Here is a 13,952-nt window from a genome sequence, read left to right on the forward strand (position 1 = left end):
CAAACAATGACTTTTTCGGGCGTGTATTTACTCAAAATAAAGTGTTTTTTGAATACGTTAGTTATGTTATGTCGAGATGATGGTAAACGGCTCATATCATGGAAATATGGAAACCTGTGGTATGGGACTTCACTTGCGTTGACACGGTCGCGGCTTCCCATCTAACCGAAAGTTTGAAGTCTGCTGAAACCGCAGCATTGTCAGGCGAAAAATTAAAACGAAAAAAATACCAAAATCTTGGTAACAACAATTTTTTCCATCCAGTAGCGGTTGAAACTTTTGGTGTTTATGGACCGGAGTCTCTGTTATTTGTTCATAAACTCGGAAGGAGAATAGGCCAAGCAACGAAATATCATCGTTCTACCTCTTTTTTGATAGAAAGAATAAGTATTGCTATTCAACGTGGTAATGCTGCTTCGGTCCTTGAAACTATTCCTCCTTCACATACTTTTATCATGCATTGCCCTTACTTCAGTTCGGAACTAAAATCTCTTCGAAATAAGCCGAGATATGTGGATATTCATCAGGCTCCTATTAAGGTTAATTCGCAAGTAATTGATCCATTTTCTTCTTTTTCAGTGCGGTCAATGGACTTAGGTCATTCTTGACCCCCCAAATTTGAGTTGCAGTCCTTGTGGTTCTGGTTCCCTTTCAGTGGAAGAGCTTCATGAAGCAAGAGCCGAATCGATCCCTCTACGAAACCCTTCTTCATTTGGAAGGATCGATTGCGGCTTGAGAAATGCAGATTCTGTAATACACGTTTTTCCTTACGAATCAGTAAAGAGTTGTCCTGAAAAATTCGAGAATAATATTGGATAAGATAATTTAGGGAACACTTCCTACATGAATAGCATTTTACAAGTGTTGTTCATGAGGAAAAATTTCAAGGAAGAGGTTTTAATGATGAACGAGAATGTTTCCTACTTATTCACCAAACTCAAACATCTGTTCATGCATCTGTAGTTTCGTAAGAATGTATCATCTTTTCCTCCAACCGATTTTTTGGGGTCTTTGAAGTCCACTAGATAATAGTTAGGTCAACATGAGGATTGTTCCGAATTCTTAGGGTTCTTGTTGAATACTCTCCCTGAGCAAAACAATAGCAGAATCAATACTCCTGACCGCTATGGATTGAATGATTTCGTAGAGTCTATCTCGACTTTTATTTGTAAATCTTTTGCTGGAAAAATCCTCACTTGTTTACTTTGTAGTAAATGTTCAAGAGGTAGCGAAAACGTATGTGAATTTCTGGAACTTCAACTAGCGTTTCCTAATATGACTAATAACCAGTCCGTGCAATGCTTACTGTTAAATCATTTGAAAATGATGATGATCGACTGTATTGCCAAACATGCGTCTAACTAACTTTTATAAGAAAAAAGGTATAGCTGAGGCACCAGTCAATCTAATAATAACACTGATGATCTTCAAACTGATGATCTCAGACGAATGTACCAAACTCTCACGAAGATTCGAAATTGATGAACAGTTCAATCTAGCACACTACTATTATAATCTTCATGCATTGTTCACTATCGTTCTGGCGTTGAATCTGGTCATTATTACGCCTTGGCCAAAGACAAAACGGACTGGTTTAAGTTTAATGATAGTCATGCCACTAAGTGTTCTGGCGAAGTATTGAAATTATTGGAGCTTCTGGAGACACCCTACATTTTGTTTTATGAGAGAGAGGACACTGGCAGATCAAGATCTTCAGATGAGGTGGTGCTGCAGGTTTTTCCGGGTTTTCCTGCAGCTGGAATCAGGAATCAATGAAGTCGCCCCGAAGCGCCAATTAATTTTTGTTGTTGTTTTATAATTTCATGATATGTATTTCGGAAGTGTTATCATTATATTCAATATACGTTATGTAGTTTCATCAAGTATTGGCTAATTCCATCATATATATCTGTTGATATTATGAGCGAATTATTCTACTCAAACAAAAAATCTTATAGAGGGTGGCGTTTGTAAGTGGCAAATATCAACTTTCTTATTTTATATATACCTTGCATTATCCAAGTTTTGGATTTTTCAAAATATCCCGGACATATTTCTGATTTATTGTATAAATAAGAATTGAAAAAAAATCAATTGCAAAAATTCGTTGAAATACATTCGAAAAGTAATAAGTAATACTTCATAATACTTGATGATGTTAAAAACAAAAATTAATTGTGAATGTAGATGTTCAAAAGGCTGGCCACGAACGTCTTGGCTATTTTTAACCTTTGAAATTTCTTCTTGCTAAGAATCTCGGCGTGACCGATCTAATCGCAAGCGTTACCGAAGTCAGCTAAGTAAAGAACCTTAGTTTTCCAACCAATACTTCTGACATATTTTCATAAAGTCAGATTAAGGAATCGTGCATTCCATTATATATCTACCGGACATTGATTTGGTGATTGAGTGGTTCTGTGAAACTTGAGGATTGCTGGATCAGGGTATGAGTTTGTCAAATTTGACACAATATTATTTGGGAATGTGCTCAATAATATCAAAATTAATGAAAAATGGCGTAACTACAATTCCTGCCCAAACATTAATATTTTCAGAGTATTGCGTGTGTTCCCCAGATTGACGACAATGTTGCCAATTAGTATGACCGTGAAATGTAAATGAGCACTCATCGAAAAACAAAACATTTTTTAATTATTGTTGGGCCGACGGACAGTTTACAGGTACCAGGTGCTTAAGGTAGGTTGAAATAGTACTTACATTTCTTAAAGTCTCAGTGCTGTTTATTACAAATGTTTAAAAAATATTATTGAAAATTGATAATTGATACTGCCAGACACATTTCGGCCGCGGTAATTTTTATCAGACGCGATGAAGCTTTCAAAAAACAATGTAACTTCACTTACAATCTCAGTCTTGATTCCCATATATAATACTCAGGGAACTAATTCAATAATTTTTTAAGCAGCAAGACCAATCGAAGGGGCCTGACATCTCCCAGACACACACAAAGGCTCGCTATGTGTATGAGCGTAAGGTCATTATCTGTTCGCTTGAGCCTGAGAGTATGAAGAAAGAAAAACAAAAACTGTGGTGAAGTACAGAAAATACGTGCAGAAAGATTTAATTGGGCGTTCCGATCAGAAAGTTGACATAGCCAAAATTTCTTCGTATCCCATGAGCCCAGTTTCATTATCCCGATGCCATTTTGATGGTACCATTTGTAAGACACAAAAAATCCATCTTAATGAAATGTTTGGAAAAGGACGTCGAACGCAGTCTCCCGTCTCACATAGATATTGTTGTAATAGATGGATTTTTCTTACTTCACACGATGTAAAATGTTCCAAAAACATTTAGCAGTATCTCAAAAATGAAGTTACAAAAGACCAAACAGTTGAATGCAAATAGATTCGACATAATTTTCGTTCAATACTTTTCTCCTTCTATAAAAGATTACAATAAATCTCTCCAACATGAATCGACACTACTTGATTCAACATTAGTGGACCCGATCAAGTTCGACCGCCTGATTTCCGGAAATAATTGAAAAATATTCGTTTCAAGCAGTCTCTCGGTAATTTTTTATACAACACTGGTATATACTGAAAGTATTGGTGCATTTACAGTTCCTCTTTTTTTTATAAAAATCAATTCAAATTTCGGCGACACCGCTGTAGGTTTGAAAATATAAATCAACGTAGCTGAAAGTGATACACTAAAAATTATAGTTTGGAACGCCATCGGAAAAGAAAAACACATAGGAAAGGTATTCGCCGGTTGGGTTATCGTATCGGGTGAATAGTGAATTCTTATTTGAGTTCAAGTTATCAATCAACTCTGTGGTCACATTCATATGGCTGCAAAAGGAATTGAAATACCTCTTTTTCCATCTAGTCAACCTGGTGGTAATAGCGACAATATTATAGTAGATAGGCTTCCTCCCCTGCCGAAAATTCAAGTCCCGGAATTTTCAGGCAGTGGGAAACGTTTCATTCGCTTTTCAAGAGTGTGTGAAGTTATAATTATATTGTAAAGGGCTTTGACCGAAAAATATGAAAATAAACGGATATTAGCGGACATATATTCTCAACAATTTTTTAATTTCAAGCCGTTGCAAAGTGAATCGGCAGGAAATTTGAATATATTTCTAGAAAGATTTGATGTAGCGGTCTCGGCACTGAAAAAAACCGAATTTGTGAATCAACAGAAAAGGGATTGAATGACATGCGTTTTCAGTCAGAAAACAGGTCTTGTCACTGGCACAAAGATATGAAGTTGTTAGCGATAATGGGTACAATTGTTTGTCAAATAAGCATGCACAATGTAAAAAATTGTGCTAACGAGCGGTTGTGTATTGTGTGTTCTGAAAAATCATCACATTTTGGGTCTTTTGGGAAAAACAAATTCACTTAGTGGATTGAATGGGGATATGGCCTCAGGTTCAAATAGTGAGAGGGGGAAAACGGTTGGTAATGATACATCAGCGGTTGATGTGCATTTGTGTTCTGAACCTATTGTGGTATCTATAAAGGATGATTCAAACTATACAAAAATTTTATTTCTTATATGATAGTTTTCAAGCAAGTGCTGCAGCTAGATACATTTTAGATTCACTGATAATCGGGTATTGTAAAAGGTTGGGCTTGAAGATTTCGAAAAATTATTCTGCGGTATATGGTTTGGGAGGTTCGATTCAGAAAGTTAACGGAAGTACAGCTTTTACAGTTGTTTCCTGGTATAATTCACAAAAGAAATATACAGTTAGGGCACTAGTGCTTGACAAAATTACCAACCAATTGCTAAAATTCAAAATTGATACAAGTCCATTTTCCTCTTCAAACGAGGTGGAATTAGCGGATAATAATTTTGATGAACCTGCGGAAATTAATGTGATTTTGGAAATGTTTGTTTATGTAATTATTCCCACTCTTTGCTTCCTGGTTTCGGAAACAAGCGGTTAACCAAACCATAAGACATGAAATATATTTGGAGGAGTTTCGTGATGAATTATTGAGCCTTTAGAAAAGGGATTTTTTTACGATGAACTTTTTATCATTTGGGGAAGCGGAGAAAGGAATTTAACGCATTTGAAACATGCCTTGTTCGGAATTAGAGAATGTGTGTCTGAATAGAATTTAAAGGAAAAATTGAATATTATTCATGCATACAAAATATATTAGTCATGTATAAAATTCTTTTATAGTACAACGACTACAATATAACATGAAATTAACATAAAATTATCAAAATAATTAATAGAAACAATTTCGCTAGAATAAACGAATATTTTTTCCAATGTAATAGGCGATTTTTATATTTTGTAGATAATTGAGAAAAAATCTACTTTTCAAGTCTATTAGAACAAGTTCAATAGAACACTATTTTCCGGTTGGAAGGCTGTGGATTTTTGGTGTTTCTTACTGACGTTTCGCTGGCGCGAATGGCTAGCTTCTTCAAAAGTTTATACATTTCGAGTTATCTCCGTAAAGCGTATTTATGTTGACTTAGCTAGTTTGATTCATACCATATATCCTTGGGGTCACAGGTAGGAATGGGAACTCTTGGAAAAAAACAACATCAAAACGGTTTTCAGACCCACCAAGAAGTTACAACCAAGTCTAAGGTCTAAGGTCGACAAGAGAGACCCACTATCAGCAGCAGGGTATATCGCATACCGTCTAATTGTGGGAAGGTATATATCTGAACTACCATGGAAACAAGGCTGAAAGAACATGAAAGAAATTGCAGACTAGTACAAACGAACAAGTCGGCTGTGGCGGAGCACGCACTCAGTGAAGGACACCACAGGATCATGTTTGAAAATACGGAACTCATTGCACCCAATTAGGGATACCATATCCGGCTGGTACGGGAGGCAATAGAGGTCCACAAACACATAGATAATTTCAACAGAAAAGAAGAAGATGTGAACCTTAACCGAGTATGGAATCCCATTATGAGAAGTTCGGAGAAAAGCAAGCAGAATTCGAAAGGTAGAAAAGGGTCGACGAGCGTTATTGACAATTTACGCCAGCGCTAGCGAAACGTCAGGAAAAAATTCAAAAAATCGACGGTCTTCAAACCCTGAAAATAGTGACACTGAAAACCTCTGCCACGAAAGCCTTAACCATTTTATCAAGTATTGATATACATTCCATTTCCATGTGCTTGAGCGAAAAAATCAGAGGTGATATTCAATGAAACTACATTTACTATTTGAAGTTTGGAGAAAAATTCGAAACGAACACTATCCTCACACATCAGAACTGCAACACTCTCCTCAACGCGCGTATCACCAACAAAGTTTGTGTCTTTAGGAGATGGAGCAAACTATTTCCCAACTCTAAACGTGGCCTCTATACCTAACAGAGTACACTTTCACATCAATTATTATGAGTAGGAAATCGCGTGAAATTTTCTCATGGGAGTTCCCACTGATTCCAACAAAGATATTCATATGAAAGTCAACAATAGGCTATTTGTGATGAAATCTTTGTCACAGTCCATAGTAGTCCGTAGTGTTCATGTCACACTACTTCTCCACTTTTGAGGAAATTCAAAATCTAGTCTCATGTGCTGATCTCAATAAATCAGACGGTTTCCATTCATTGTATGACAGTTTTTGAAGGCGTGTTAGGTGACATTATATTTTTCTGGTCTGCGAAATTGGATATATGTTGCATATTCTCTAAAACAAGTTTCAAGAACTAGCTTAGTCTGACCTATATACTTTTTGTAACAGTCCTCAGAGCTTATTTTGTATATCCCTGAATTTCCATTTTCCAATATGTCTTCTTCGGGGCCACCTAACATTTGTTGAAGAAAGAAATACTTTTGAAGGACCACCGTTTGTCTCCGCCCCATACTCTTCAAATTGCTGAATGGCTAACTGAACATTTTGAAACTCCTTCAATCTCACAAATGAGTTGAGGATATAAAGTTGCGAGATGTAGGTACGAATATTATTGTCATTGAATGTATCTTCCCTATACCAAAAACTATGAAATATTTTGAGAATCTTCTGAAGGTCAATGATCTCTGGGAAGAAGACTACATACGACTATTGAAAACAATTTTCACAAACAACTTACAAAAATTTGCACGATACAGAAATGCTTGCAGTTCAACAACTGTTTCTATAGACAGCACGAATGCATGACAATGGTAAACTCACTGTTCCCTTTATAGCTAATCTATTCATGAGCAGATCAGAATTGGATGTACAAGATGACTTAGATTATTTCCAACGAACTTGGGTCCGATATTCAGCTGATGTTCATGCGATTTTTGACACGAATAAATCGAAGGTAGAGAAATTTGCTTTAATTCTTAACAAAAAAATCCTGAAAATTGAGTTTTCATGTAAAATTGGAAACAACAACAAATCAGCAGAAGATGATTCGAAAATACTGCCAAGTTTTATGGCGCTTGATGAAAATGATATTGATTCTACCAAAATTGTTGATTTTTATGATTGAAATATAACCTAGTAGAAACATTTTTTTTTTTCTAAATTTGAATCAGAAGTTTCTGATGAAGTCAATTTAGTAATTGAGAGTATTTGGAAGATGACAACGAGATTAACTCAAATCTTTGAATGATGAGTATGTTGTATAACTTCAATATGAGACTTCAGAATGTAACATTTTTTGGTTCGTCATCTGCATTCAATATACCTAATGATAGCTTGCATGACATAATCATTGAATTTTCTGCCACTATATGTTATCGTGAAAAGTAACTATTTTCTGGTAGACGGCTTACGATTTTTTATTGAATCTTTTTGGTTATTGTCAATATCGCATACTAGACGTTGCTGAATTTCTTCATCAAAATGCTTCGCTTGACTTGTTCATTTCCAACTGAAATATCTACAGCCTGCAGCTTTCAATTCCATTGACATATGTTCCTGGAGGAAAGAAAGTTTTTGGCTTTCTACTACTCCATCTTGATACAAAAAAATAAGGATGAGGGAGTCTTCCAAAGAAAGGAAGGAAGTAACTCTTTACATGGATGTGTAGATCATGTAAAGAAGTAACTTTCAGACACAAACTGAGAGAAAGTCCTCCTGAAACAGCTATTTTCATATAAACATTGAATTATATGAAAGAAAAAAATTATTTCGAAACAAATACTTCTATATGAACACTGAATTATACAGAAGATACTTTTCTCTACTCAGTTTGTATTTCAAACATTCGTTGTGGAATAAAAATCAGATATCATTCACATGAGTTCTACTTTAAATGAATGGTAACAAATTGCACTTACATAGAACACTGCCATCCTCACTGATATACACCGATGTTTCGCCTTAAGACACTTGCCCTAAGGCTCTTCATTACCAAATTGGATAACATTATATCTGATTTTTATTCCACAACGAATGTTTGAAATACAAATTGAGTAGAGAAAAGTATCTTCTGTATAATTCAGTGTTCGTATAGAAGTATTTGTTTCGAAAGAATTTTTTCTTTCGTATAATTTAATGTTTATATGAAAGTAGCTGTTTCAGGAGGACTTTCTTTCAGTTTGTGTCTGAAAGTTACTGCTTTGCATGATCTACACATCCATGTATAGAGTTACTTCCTTCCTTTCTTTGGAAGACTCCCTCATCCTTCTTTTTTTGTATCAAGATGGAGTAGTAGGAAGTCAAAAACTTTCTTTCCCAATAATTTTTATCAATTGAGTTTTCTGACAAGAGGATCGAGGATTAATTCATATTGATATTACTTTTTATTTTTAAATAAATGATTGAAATATTATAAGGAGTCTAAAATTTGCTCATCTCAATGTAAAGTATCTATTCACTGGGTTTGACTTACTTGAGGATTTTATCATCACTCACAATATTGATATAATTACCATATAAGAAACTTGGCTCAGTCAAGATATCTCTTCAATTACCGTCTTGTTAGAGCTGATAGTGATGGCAGAGGTAGTGTAGTTGGGCTTTTATATAAAAACTTGTATGCCGTGCATTTATTTAATGCCCCTCCTTTATTTTCTCAACTCAAAAAATTGAAATTTAGGATGATGGAATAAATGGATGAATACTTCATTTTGAAGTGAAATTGACAGAAAAACATTTCAAAATGGCAACCAAACGTCATCTAAAAAAAAATAAATAATGGAATTCAATGGAAAGGGGCTCTTCTGACACATTAGTTTGAAGCTCCTGACGAATACATCACAACCCTAAGATATGAAGTCAATATATTCACCTGCTACAAAATGGCGGAACATTTAATAATTTCCTGAAGACAAATACAATAATATCGATATTTCTAAAAATATTCTTTTTATCTGCCATATGGCAATTCCAACAACCCGATGTGGTTTGTTACGTTTTTTTTTGTTTATGAAAACGACATAAAATGTCAGTACGACAATGAATATCATTTTTCAGTTAAAAAAATATTCTCATTTAGAAAGGTACCACGTCATAAACTTCTAAAATGGTCATTTCTCGTCCAATGGAAGAGAAAATTGAAGCGATTTTTTTTTATGGTGCGACATGTAACTTTCACGAGACCGAAAGGATGTTCAATGAACATTTTTCGAATCGCCCTATCTGTAGAAAATATTTAAGGGAACTTGTATGCAAATTCACAACCACCGGTAGTGTACATAATAAAAAGCCCCCAGGTCATCCGTCTATACTGGAAGAACAGCAAGTGCAAATAATTGGTGAGATGGTAGTAAATCCTGAACAGTCTACTTATTCCGTCGCGAATGTTTTTGTGAGGTGTCTTTTTCTACTGTGTGGAGACTTTCGAAGAGGAATAGGTATCATCCATACAAAATTAAAATGGTACACCAATTAACTGAATATGACCCTGATCGAAGAACAGAACTCTGCGAAGTCATGATTGAAATCATTGCAAGGCATCCTGTCTATTTCCACAATATTTGTTTTAGTGACGAATGTACATTTTTTTTGAACAGTACAGACAAATCGTCGAAGGGAATTCTAATGAATTCGATATGGATATTGTATTCCAACAAGATGGATTACCACCACATTACTTCGGACAAGTGAGAAACTATTTGGATACTACTTTTCCCGGTCGTTGGATTGGCCGTCAAGGTCCTACAGAATGGCCAGCCCGCTCGCCAGATTTGACACCTTTGGAAGTTTATTATGGGGATATTTGAAGCAAAAGATGTACGAAACTGAACCTGCTTCAATAGTGGATATAAGGCAGAGAATAATAAATATTTGTAGAGATATTGACGTTACTGTGTTCGAAAATATTCGGCGTGAAATATCGGATAGGCTTTACATATGTCAAGAAGTTCAAGGCAATCATTTCAAGCTTATTACCTCATAGTATGTAGTTGAATGTCAATGTATTCAAGCAATTATTAAAAGTTCCGCCATTTTGTAGTAGTTGAAGATATCGACATTATTTTCTAGGGTTGTGAAGAATTTGTCATGAGCTTCAAAAAGATGTGCCACAAAACCCTCTCTTCTATTCAATATTTTTTTCAGATGGCGCTCAGTCGCCATTTCGAAAGTCAACTTCACTTCAAAATAAAGTATTCATGCATTAATTTCATTAACCCAAATTTCAATTTTCTGAGTTGACCCGTACAAAAATCAAAAGGGGGGGATTAAAGAAATGCACTGTGGAATTTCAAATAGTTTTTTCTGAGGTGACTCTACATTTAGAACAGATGTTGATTTCAGTCAGAAAGTTTGGTATAACTCATATCTTTGGAGTCTCTAATCGACCGTCCAAAGCTAAAGTAACACTCTCACTATCTGCATTGTGTCGAGTCTTATAATAAACTGTGACTCTTTGAATTCAGCTGGTGATCCGAATATACATCTCTTAACAATCAATAATTCCACAAACACACACACAAACAAAAATTCCACAAACTGAATCTATTCGAGAGTTATGCTTCGTTCCAACTGATTAAAATTCCTACAAGAATAATCGCTAATAGTCAAACGTTCATTGATATTCTAGTCACATCGAACAGAAATGATATAAAATCTGTAAATGTTCTGGATCGTGGCATTTTCGATCATTCTGCTATTTTATGCGGAGTATCGTTATTAAAAAAACTTCAGAGAATTCAGAAACTTCGATAGAGATAGTTTTCAGGCTGATCTTTATGCGATAAACTGGGAAGCTATCTCTCACTGCATCACTGTAGATAAAATGATAGAATTTTTCAACATTCACGCACCATTTCGAACAATTAGAATAATAAAACTACATGCCCCTTGGCTCAATTATAATTTGAGGGACATTATAAAATTGAGAGATAAAACTTTTAAAAAATTCAAATCAACAAAATCTCATACTCATTGGACATACTATAATCCATTGCGAAACTATAAGACGGAAAAATAAGCTTACTTGGAATCTAATTTGGGAAATAGTATCTCTGAGGTGATCTGAAACACGCTCAGAACTCTAGATATCGTGAAGACAAAATCAAATTCAATCCTTCCACCATCATTAGCTGATTTGAATACAATTTATTTATATTTCGTTAATATGAACTCATGCGCAGCAATATCTGAATCGTATAAAAAGTAACTGTGCTGTATCGGACGGTATGTCTCTAATTATGTTGAGACATGTTGTAAGCCACCATATCACACATTCTTGGACCACTTCTGTTATATACATCATTATGCAGATCTAGATCTGCAATCTCCCGCACATGTCAGCCGGTCACAATCTGAAACTGAACACGAGTGAATACCAACTTTTACTGATACGTACGAAACGCAAAAGGACTGAAATTGAAGGTCTAATCTAAATGAAAGCAAAAACGTTGGACTGTGGTTAGAATCCGACCTCAGATTCCACAAGCATGTTAGTGTAATTTGTCAGAAATCCTATACCTCACGGCAGCTGTAGCGAAATAGGGACTTGATAACAACCAGGCTTAAACTGAAGCTTTGCAAAGCACTGATATTATCCAGAGTCTCTTACTGTGATATCATCTATGGTTTTGCATAATAGAATCGGACATGAAATGCCTTCAAAAATTCAGAATAAGTGTAAGAAAGTTTGATCTCATCTAAGCTAAATTTAATGAGTCTGGCTGGCTCAGACTGACTAAAATAAGGCAACTCGACCTGTTTGCCTCTCTCAAAGGAAACCTCACTATCAATTTGAAAGATACGTAACAGTTGACACAAAAAGTCAATCTAAAACCAGAAATCGTAAATTTATCATCCCCAAACACTCCACATCTTATTCCACTCGAAGTTTCATATATAATTTAGTTTTCCTCTATAATGCACTTTCCAATAAGTTCAGAGGCTACACGTTATATAACTTCAGAAGAAATTGAAACATCACTTGAAATTAGCTGGATAGTTCAATTGGATGCCGATAATGCTCTCTTTTGTAATATGTTATTGCAGTTTTTTCTATTGTTCTTCTGTCTGCTATTTTATTTTTTATTTTTCAATTCTTTGATAAGTTGACTATTTGAATGTCTGTGTATATTTGTGTCCTCTAAACTAGGTTAAGTTCAGAAACATCTCAAGCTGAACTTCGCCTTTCATCTTTTTTTTTGTTTTTGTATGTTGTTACTCTTGTCGATTAATAAAGACGATTATTATTATTATTTAATTCGAATGGGATGAATTCCAATTTTTTACTGGCTGTTAAAGGCTTGCGATAATGATTTCTAGTTTGTTTTCTTTGAATACTGCTGTCACTCAGGTTTCACTGCCTTTTTCTTTTATGTGTTCTGAACATTTTATTATTCCATTGACGGCCTCTGTTCATGTTCGTATCTCAATATTTGTATATAGAATATATCTGTGTCATTTGGCATTTTCTTTTATCATCATGTACTCTTTTTTCTATCCTCATAATGAACTTTCCGTCTAACATACCAATAACTTCTTTTTATTTATGTAAATCTCCCGCTTTTCACTACGAATATCCTCTTAACGTGTTTTTATCACATAATAATCTCAATTATCACATAAATATGTTACTACCATTGAAAATGTCACTTTCCTCGTACTTACGGATTGTTTTCTATTGACTCTCTTTTCTGTATTTGAAGTTCAACAACCGCTCACATTTTCATTCAAAGCTTTTTGTGAATCTCTTTTCAGTTATTGAGTTTATGACTACAGAAGTTTCAACTCTCTTCATCTGTTCCATACAGTTATATGTCCAATATTTGTTTTTATTGATTTGTGTCAATTGATAATTTCAATCACTGTATGTAATGGCGAATTCTTTACATTTTTCTCCATAAAATTATGTTGTTTCCATCAGAGATATTCTATTACCATTATTACCGGTCTCATTTTCTGTCATTTGATGATCGGCACAACTCGGTTTCTCAGTTTTTACAGTTTGTTTCTATTTGGGTTTAACCATCCGTAGCAAGTGTTTCTTGCATTCCGACTTACTCTGATTAGAAATTATGTTTTTAGATATTTCAAATAATACATATTGATAATAATACCTCTTCTCGTTGAAGAACCGGCAACACCTCATACATAGTAAGGTGTCAATTAAAACCAGCCACATATTCCAAGGTTACAATTCAATATGAAGATCATAGTGACTTTTGTTATCTGCACAAATGTTATAGGCGATATACTGTGGAAACATCAAAACAGCTGTAAAATAATCATTCATCTGCATCTTCATGTTCTTGGCAATAAATCATTAACTGTTGGGTTTTGAAGTTGATGTTCCAAAATATGCATAAGCTTTGAACCCAATCATAATGTGATTCTTTCGAATACCAGTCTAGTGATTTATTGAAGAAGACTATTTCAATCTTATTTTAATTGAGATTTGAAGTGACCATCGATGAAAGAGATGCTTTCAATAACCAAGGCGCAAGCTACTTTTGATGTAATTCATAAATCGAGAAGGTACCCTGGATTATCAAATATCATCGACAATATGAAACTAAAAATGTTGAATAAAATCTTCTCTGAATGAGAGACCACTGAACTAAAAACTTATTTCAAACTGAATAAA

General features: G+C 34.7%; 1 protein-coding gene across 4 annotated transcripts in view; it reads left to right on the forward strand.

The window, feature by feature from the left end:
- Mp (collagen XV/XVIII-type protein multiplexin) overlaps positions 1–13,952 on the forward strand; it is a 423,852-nt gene that overhangs the window by 118,483 nt on the left and 291,417 nt on the right. The gene's annotated exons all lie outside the window — the stretch shown is intronic.

This window comes from Leptinotarsa decemlineata, unplaced genomic scaffold, assembly GCF_025532065.1.
Source record: "Leptinotarsa decemlineata unplaced genomic scaffold, Ldec_3_MD MMD2_tig00004307_RagTag_RagTag, whole genome shotgun sequence".
Lineage (NCBI taxonomy): Eukaryota > Metazoa > Arthropoda > Insecta > Coleoptera > Chrysomelidae > Leptinotarsa > Leptinotarsa decemlineata.